Genomic DNA, 9,230 nt, shown 5'->3' on the forward strand with positions numbered 1-9,230 from the left:
TCGGCCCGTATAGTCAAAAGTATACAAAAAAGCACCCAGGGAGTAAACTCATTTCCCGAACGATTTTTTATATTATTTTTTCACCACTAAAACGCATGAGACTTGTAGTTTTCAAAAATGTTTTCATTTTTGATGAGACGCTTAATGAAAGAGGTTTAATCGACGGCAAACAAAAACCCGCGATTTCACGTAAATCCAGGGTTTGGCCCGCATAGTCGAATGTATACAAAGAAAGTACCCAGGGAGTAAACTAATTTCCCGAACGATTTTTTAAATTATTTTTTCACCACTAAAACGCATGAGACTTGTAGTTTTCAAAAATGTTTTCATTTTTGATGGGACGCTAAATAAAAGAGGTTTAATCGACGGCAAACAAAAACCCGCGATTTCACGTAAATCCAGGGTTTGGCCCGCATAGTCGAATGTATACAAAGAAAGTACCCAGGGAGTAAACTAATTTCCCGAACGATTTTTTAAATTTTTTTTTCACCACTAAAACGCATGAGACTTGTAGTTTTCAAAAATGTTTTCATTTTTGATGGGACGCTAAATAAAAGAAGTTTAATCGCCGGCAAACGAAAACCCGCGATTTCCCGTAAATCCCGGACTCGGCCCGTATAGTCAAAAGTATACAAAGAAAGTACCCAGGGAGTAAACTAATTTCCCGAACGATTTTTTGAATTATTTTTTCACCACTAAAACGCATGAGACTTGTAGTTTTTAAAAATGTTTTCATTTTTGATGAGACGCTGAATAAAAGAAGTTTAATCGCCGGCAAACGAAAACCCGCGACTTCCCGTAAATCCCGGACTCGGCCCGTGTAGTCAAAAGTATACAAAGAAAGTACCCAGGGAGTAAACTCATTTCCCGAACGAATTTTTAAATTATTTTTTCACCACTAAAACGCATGAGATTTGTAGTTTTCAGAAATGTTTTCATTTTTGATGAGACGCTTAATAAAAGTGGTTTAATCGCCGGTAAACGAAAACCCGCGATTTCCCGTAAATCCCGGGTTTGGCCCGTATAGTCAAATGTATACAAAGAAAGTACCCTGTGAGTAAACTCATTTCCAAAACGATTTTTTAAAGTATCTTTTTACCACTAAAACGCATGAGACTTGTAGTTTTCAAAAATGTTTTCATTTTTGATGAGACGCTGAATAAAAGAAGTTTAATCGCCGACAAACGAAAACCCGCCATTTCCCGTAAACCCCGGACTCGGCCCGTATAGTCAAAAGTATACAAAAAAGCACCCAGGGAGTAAACTCATTTCCCGAACGATTTTTTATATTATTTTTTCACCACTAAAACGCATGAGACTTGTAGTTTTCAAAAATGTTTTCATTTTTGATGAGACGCTTAATGAAAGAGGTTTAATCGACGGCAAACAAAAACCCGCGATTTCACGTAAATCCAGGGTTTGGCCCGCATAGTCGAATGTATACAAAGAAAGTACCCAGGGAGTAAACTAATTTCCCGAACGATTTTTTAAATTATTTTTTCACCACTAAAACGCATGAGACTTGTAGTTTTCAAAAATGTTTTCATTTTTGATGGGACGCTAAATAAAAGAGGTTTAATCGACGGCAAACAAAAACCCGCGATTTCACGTAAATCCAGGGTTTGGCCCGCATAGTCGAATGTATACAAAGAAAGTACCCAGGGAGTAAACTAATTTCCCGAACGATTTTTTAAATTTTTTTTTCACCACTAAAACGCATGAGACTTGTAGTTTTCAAAAATGTTTTCATTTTTGATGGGACGCTAAATAAAAGAGGTTTAATCGACGGCAAACAAAAACCCGCGATTTCACGTAAATCCAGGGTTTGGCCCGCATAGTCGAATGTATACAAAGAAAGTACCCAGGGAGTAAACTAATTTCCCGAACGATTTTTTAAATTTTTTTTTCACCACTAAAACGCATGAGACTTGTAGTTTTCAAAAATGTTTTCATTTTTGATGGGACGCTAAATAAAAGAAGTTTAATCGCCGGCAAACGAAAACCCGCGATTTCCCGTAAATCCCGGACTCGGCCCGTATAGTCAAAAGTATACAAAGAAAGTACCCAGGGAGTAAACTCATTTCCCGAACGATTTTTTATATTATTTTTTCACCACTAAAACGCATGAGACTTGTAGTTTTCAAAAATGTTTTCATTTTTGATGAGACGCTTAATGAAAGAGGTTTAATCGACGGCAAACAAAAACCCGCGATTTCACGTAAATCCAGGGTTTGGCCCGCATAGTCGAATGTATACAAAGAAAGTACCCAGGGAGTAAACTAATTTCCCGAACGATTTTTTAAATTATTTTTTCACCACTAAAACGCATGAGACTTGTAGTTTTCAAAAATGTTTTCATTTTTGATGGGACGCTAAATAAAAGAGGTTTAATCGACGGCAAACAAAAACCCGCGATTTCACGTAAATCCAGGGTTTGGCCCGCATAGTCGAATGTATACAAAGAAAGTACCCAGGGAGTAAACTAATTTCCCGAACGATTTTTTAAATTTTTTTTTCACCACTAAAACGCATGAGACTTGTAGTTTTCAAAAATGTTTTCATTTTTGATGGGACGCTAAATAAAAGAAGTTTAATCGCCGGCAAACGAAAACCCGCGATTTCCCGTAAATCCCGGACTCGGCCCGTATAGTCAAAAGTATACAAAGAAAGTACCCAGGGAGTAAACTAATTTCCCGAACGATTATTTAAATTATTTTTTCACCACTAAAACGCATGAGACTTGTAGTTTTCAAAAATGTTTTCATTTTTGATGGGACGCTAAATAAAAGAGGTTTAATCGACGGCAAACAAAAACCCGCGATTTCACGTAAATCCAGGGTTTGGCCCGCATAGTCGAATGTATACAAAGAAAGTACCCAGGGAGTAAACTAATTTCCCGAACGATTTTTTAAATTTTTTTTTCACCACTAAAACGCATGAGACTTGTAGTTTTCAAAAATGTTTTCATTTTTGATGGGACGCTAAATAAAAGAAGTTTAATCGCCGGCAAACGAAAACCCGCGATTTCCCGTAAATCCCGGACTCGGCCCGTATAGTCAAAAGTATACAAAGAAAGTACCCAGGGAGTAAACTCATTTTCCGAACGATTTTTTAAATTATTTTTTCACCACTGAAAGGCATGAGACTTGTAGTTTTCAAAAATGGTTTCATTTTTGATGAGACGCTTAATAAAAGAGGTTTAATCGCCGGCAAACGAAAACCCGCGATTTCCCGTTAATCCCGAGCTTGGCCCGTATAGTCGAATGTATAAAAAGAAAGTACCCAGGAAGTAAACTCATTTCCCGAATGATTTTTTAAATTTTTTTTTCACCACTAAAACGCATGAGACTTGTAGTTTTCAAAAATGTTTTCATTTTTGATGACACGCTTAATGAAAGAGGTTTAATCGCCGGCAAACGAAAACCCGCGATTTCCCTTAAATCCCGGGCTTGGCCCGTAGAGTCGAATGTATACAAAGAAAGTACCCTGTGAGTAAACTCATTTCCAGAACGATTTTTTAAATTATTTTTTCACCACTGAAAGGCATGAGACTTGTAGTTTTCAAAAATGGTTTCATTTTTGATGAGACGCTTAATAAAAGAGGTTTAATCGCCGGCAAACGAAAACCCGCGATTTCCCGTTAATCCCGAGCTTGGCCCGTATAGTCGAATGTATAAAAAGAAAGTACCCAGGAAGTAAACTCATTTCCCGAATGATTTTTTAAATTTTTTTTTCACCACTAAAACGCATGAGACTTGTAGTTTTCAAAAATGTTTTCATTTTTGATGACACGCTTAATGAAAGAGGTTTAATCGCCGGCAAACGAAAACCCGCGATTTCCCTTAAATCCCGGGCTTGGCCCGTAGAGTCGAATGTATACAAAGAAAGTACCCTGTGAGTAAACTCATTTCCAGAACGATTTTTTAAATTATTTTTTCACCACTAAAACGCATAAGACTTGTAGGTTTCAAAAAAGTTTTCATTTTTGATCAGACGCTGAATAAAAGAAGTTTAATCGCCGGCAAACGAAAACTCGTGATTTCCCGTAAATCCCGGGCTTGGCCGGTATAGTCAAAAGTATACAAAGAAAGTACCCAGGGAGTAAACTCATTTCCTGAACGATTTTTTAAATTATTTTTTTACCACTAAAACGCATGAGACTTGTAGTTTTCAAAAATGTTTTCATTTTTGATGAGACGCTGAATAAAAGAAGTTTAATCGCCGGCAAACGAAAACCCGCCATTTCCCGTAAACCCCGGACTCGGCACGTATAGTCAAAAGTATACAAAGAAAGTACCCAAGGAGTAAACTCATTTCCCGAACGATTTTTTATATTATTTTTTCAGCACTAAAACGCATAAGACTTTTAGTTTTCAAAAATGTTTTTTATTTTTGATGGGACGCTGAATAAAAGAAGTTTAATCGCCGGCAAACGAAAACCCTCGATTTCCCGTAAATCCCGTGCTTGGCCTGCATAGTCGAATGTATACAAAGAAAGTACCCAGGGAGTAAACTCATTTCCTGAACGATTTTTTAAATTTTTTTTTCACCACTAAAACGCATGAGACTTGTAGTTTTTGAAAATGTTTTCATTTTTGATGAGACGCTGAATAAAAGAAGTTTTATCGCTGGCAAACGAAAACCCGCGACTTCCGGTAAATCCCGGACTCGGCCCGTATAGTCAAAAGTATACAAAGAAAGTACCCAGGGAGTAAACTCATTTCCCGAACAATTTTTTAAATTATTTTTTCACCACTAAAACGCATGAGACCTGTAGTTTTCAAAAATGTTTTCATTTTTGATGGGACGCTGAATAAAAGAAGTTTAATCGCCGGCAAACGAAAACCCGCGATTTCCCGTAAATCCCGGACTCGGCCCGTATAGTGAAAAGTATACAAAGAAAGTACCCTGTGAGTAAACTCATTTCCAAAACGATTTTTTAAAGTATCTTTTCACCACTAAAACGCATGAGACTTGTAGTTTTCAAAAATGTTTTCATTTTTGATGAGACGCTGAATAAAAGAAGTTTAATCGCCGGCAAACGAAAACCCGCCATTTCCCGTAAACCCCAGACTCCGCCCGTATAGTCAAAAGTATACAAAGAAAGTACCCAGGGAGTAAACTCATTTCCCGAACGATTTTTTATATTATTTTTTCACCACTAAAACGCATGAGACTTTTAGTTTTCAAAAAAGTTTTCATTTTTGATGGGACGCTGAATAAAAGAAGTTTAATCGCCGGCAAACGAAAACCCTCGATTTCCCGTAAATCCCGGGCTTGGCCCGCATAGTCAAATGTATACAAAGAAAGGACCCAGGGAGTAAACTAATTTCCCGAACGATTTTTTATATTTTTTTTCACCACTAAAACGCATGAGACTTGTAGTTTTTAAAAATGTTTTCATTTTTGATGAGACGCTGAATAAAAGAAGTTTAATCGCCGGCAAACGAAAACCCGCGACTTCCCGTAAATCCCGGACTCGGCCCGTGTAGTCAAAAGTATACAAAGAAAGTACCCAGGGAGTAAACTCATTTCCCGAACGAATTTTTAAATTATTTTTTCACCACTAAAACGCATGAGACTTGTAGTTTTCAAAAATGTTTTCATTTTTGATGAGACGCTTAATGAAAGAGGTTTAATCGACGGCAAACAAAAACCCGCGATTTCACGTAAATCCAGGGTTTGGCCCGCATAGTCGAATGTATACAAAGAAAGTACCCAGGGAGTAAACTAATTTCCCGAACGATTTTTTAAATTAATTTATCACCACTAAAACGCATGAGACTTGTAGTTTTCAAAAATGTTTTCATTTTTGATGGGACGCTAAATAAAAGAAGTTTAATCGCCGGCAAACGAAAACCCGCGATTTCCCGTAAATCCCGGACTCGGCCCGTATAGTCAAAAGTATACAAAGAAAGTACCCAGGGAGTAAACTCATTTCCCGAACGATTTTTTAAATTATTTTTTCACCACTGAAAGGCATGAGACTTGTAGTTTTCAAAAATGGTTTCATTTTTGATGAGACGCTTAATAAAAGAGGTTTAATCGCCGGCAAACGAAAACCCGCGATTTCCCGTCAATCCCGAGCTTGGCCCGTATAGTCGAATGTATAAAAAGAAAGTACCCAGGAAGTAAACTCATTTCCCGAATGATTTTTTAAATTTTTTTTTCACCACTAAAACGCATGAGACTTGTAGTTTTCAAAAATGTTTTCATTTTTGATGACACGCTTAATGAAAGAGGTTTAATCGCCGGCAAACGAAAACCCGCGATTTCCCTTAAATCCCGGGCTTGGCCCGTAGAGTCGAATGTATACAAAGAAAGTACCCTGTGAGTAAACTCATTTCCAGAACGATTTTTTAAATTATTTTTTCACCACTAAAACGCATAAGACTTGTAGGTTTCAAAAAAGTTTTCATTTTTGATCAGACGCTGAATAAAAGAAGTTTAATCGCCGGCAAACGAAAACTCGTGATTTCCCGTAAATCCCGGGCTTGGCCGGTATAGTCAAAAGTATACAAAGAAAGTACCCAGGGAGTAAACTCATTTCCTGAACGATTTTTTAAATTATTTTTTTACCACTAAAACGCATGAGACTTGTAGTTTTCAAAAATGTTTTCATTTTTGATGAGACGCTGAATAAAAGAAGTTTAATCGCCGGCAAACGAAAACCCGCCATTTCCCGTAAACCCCGGACTCGGCACGTATAGTCAAAAGTATACAAAGAAAGTACCCAAGGAGTAAACTCATTTCCCGAACGATTTTTTATATTATTTTTTCAGCACTAAAACGCATAAGACTTTTAGTTTTCAAAAATGTTTTTTATTTTTGATGGGACGCTGAATAAAAGAAGTTTAATCGCCGGCAAACGAAAACCCTCGATTTCCCGTAAATCCCGTGCTTGGCCTGCATAGTCGAATGTATACAAAGAAAGTACCCAGGGAGTAAACTCATTTCCTGAACGATTTTTTAAATTTTTTTTTCACCACTAAAACGCATGAGACTTGTAGTTTTTGAAAATGTTTTCATTTTTGATGAGACGCTGAATAAAAGAAGTTTTATCGCTGGCAAACGAAAACCCGCGACTTCCGGTAAATCCCGGACTCGGCCCGTATAGTCAAAAGTATACAAAGAAAGTACCCAGGGAGTAAACTCATTTCCCGAACAATTTTTTAAATTATTTTTTCACCACTAAAACGCATGAGACCTGTAGTTTTCAAAAATGTTTTCATTTTTGATGGGACGCTGAATAAAAGAAGTTTAATCGCCGGCAAACGAAAACCCGCGATTTCCCGTAAATCCCGGACTCGGCCCGTATAGTGAAAAGTATACAAAGAAAGTACCCTGTGAGTAAACTCATTTCCAAAACGATTTTTTAAAGTATCTTTTCACCACTAAAACGCATGAGACTTGTAGTTTTCAAAAATGTTTTCATTTTTGATGAGACGCTGAATAAAAGAAGTTTAATCGCCGGCAAACGAAAACCCGCCATTTCCCGTAAACCCCAGACTCCGCCCGTATAGTCAAAAGTATACAAAGAAAGTACCCAGGGAGTAAACTCATTTCCCGAACGATTTTTTATATTATTTTTTCACCACTAAAACGCATGAGACTTTTAGTTTTCAAAAAAGTTTTCATTTTTGATGGGACGCTGAATAAAAGAAGTTTAATCGCCGGCAAACGAAAACCCTCGATTTCCCGTAAATCCCGGGCTTGGCCCGCATAGTCAAATGTATACAAAGAAAGGACCCAGGGAGTAAACTAATTTCCCGAACGATTTTTTATATTTTTTTTCACCACTAAAACGCATGAGACTTGTAGTTTTTAAAAATGTTTTCATTTTTGATGAGACGCTGAATAAAAGAAGTTTAATCGCCGGCAAACGAAAACCCGCGACTTCCCGTAAATCCCGGACTCGGCCCGTGTAGTCAAAAGTATACAAAGAAAGTACCCAGGGAGTAAACTCATTTCCCGAACGAATTTTTAAATTATTTTTTCACCACTAAAACGCATGAGACTTGTAGTTTTCAAAAATGTTTTCATTTTTGATGAGACGCTTAATGAAAGAGGTTTAATCGACGGCAAACAAAAACCCGCGATTTCACGTAAATCCAGGGTTTGGCCCGCATAGTCGAATGTATACAAAGAAAGTACCCAGGGAGTAAACTAATTTCCCGAACGATTTTTTAAATTAATTTATCACCACTAAAACGCATGAGACTTGTAGTTTTCAAAAATGTTTTCATTTTTGATGGGACGCTAAATAAAAGAAGTTTAATCGCCGGCAAACGAAAACCCGCGATTTCCCGTAAATCCCGGACTCGGCCCGTATAGTCAAAAGTATACAAAGAAAGTACCCAGGGAGTAAACTCATTTCCCGAACGATTTTTTAAATTATTTTTTCACCACTGAAAGGCATGAGACTTGTAGTTTTCAAAAATGGTTTCATTTTTGATGAGACGCTTAATAAAAGAGGTTTAATCGCCGGCAAACGAAAACCCGCGATTTCCCGTCAATCCCGAGCTTGGCCCGTATAGTCGAATGTATAAAAAGAAAGTACCCAGGAAGTAAACTCATTTCCCGAATGATTTTTTAAATTTTTTTTTCACCACTAAAACGCATGAGACTTGTAGTTTTCAAAAATGTTTTCATTTTTGATGACACGCTTAATGAAAGAGGTTTAATCGCCGGCAAACGAAAACCCGCGATTTCCCTTAAATCCCGGGCTTGGCCCGTAGAGTCGAATGTATACAAAGAAAGTACCCTGTGAGTAAACTCATTTCCAGAACGATTTTTTAAATTATTTTTTCACCACTAAAACGCATAAGACTTGTAGGTTTTAAAAAAGTTTTCATTTTTGATCAGACGCTGAATAAAAGAAGTTTAATCGCCGGCAAACGAAAACTCGTGATTTCCCGTAAATCCCGGGCTTGGCCGGTATAGTCAAAAGTATACAAAGAAAGTACCCAGGGAGTAAACTCATTTCCTGAACGATTTTTTAAATTATTTTTTCACCACTAAAACGCATGAGACTTGTAGTTTTCAAAAATGTTTTCCTTTTTGATGAGACGCTGAATAAAAGAAGTTTAATCGCCGGCAAACGAAAACCCGCCATTTCCCGTAAACCCCGGACTCGGCCCGTATAGTCAAAAGTATACAAAGAAAGTACCCAAGGAGTAAACTCATTTCCCGAACGATTTTTTATATTATTTTTTCAGCACTAAAACGCA

General features: G+C 37.3%; 1 long non-coding RNA gene across 1 annotated transcript; it reads left to right on the forward strand.

Annotated features, from left to right (window-relative positions):
• The first annotated feature begins 717 nt into the window (after positions 1–717).
• LOC130623834 (uncharacterized) lies at positions 718–8,821 on the forward strand. The gene is made up of 2 exons (XR_008981160.1): positions 718–4,009; positions 6,040–8,821. It is a non-coding gene; the product is annotated as an uncharacterized LOC130623834 (long non-coding RNA).
• The last annotated feature ends 409 nt before the right edge of the window (positions 8,822–9,230 follow it).

This window comes from Hydractinia symbiolongicarpus, chromosome 13 (genome assembly GCF_029227915.1).
Source record: "Hydractinia symbiolongicarpus strain clone_291-10 chromosome 13, HSymV2.1, whole genome shotgun sequence".
NCBI classification, from domain to species: Eukaryota; Metazoa; Cnidaria; class Hydrozoa; order Anthoathecata; family Hydractiniidae; genus Hydractinia; species Hydractinia symbiolongicarpus.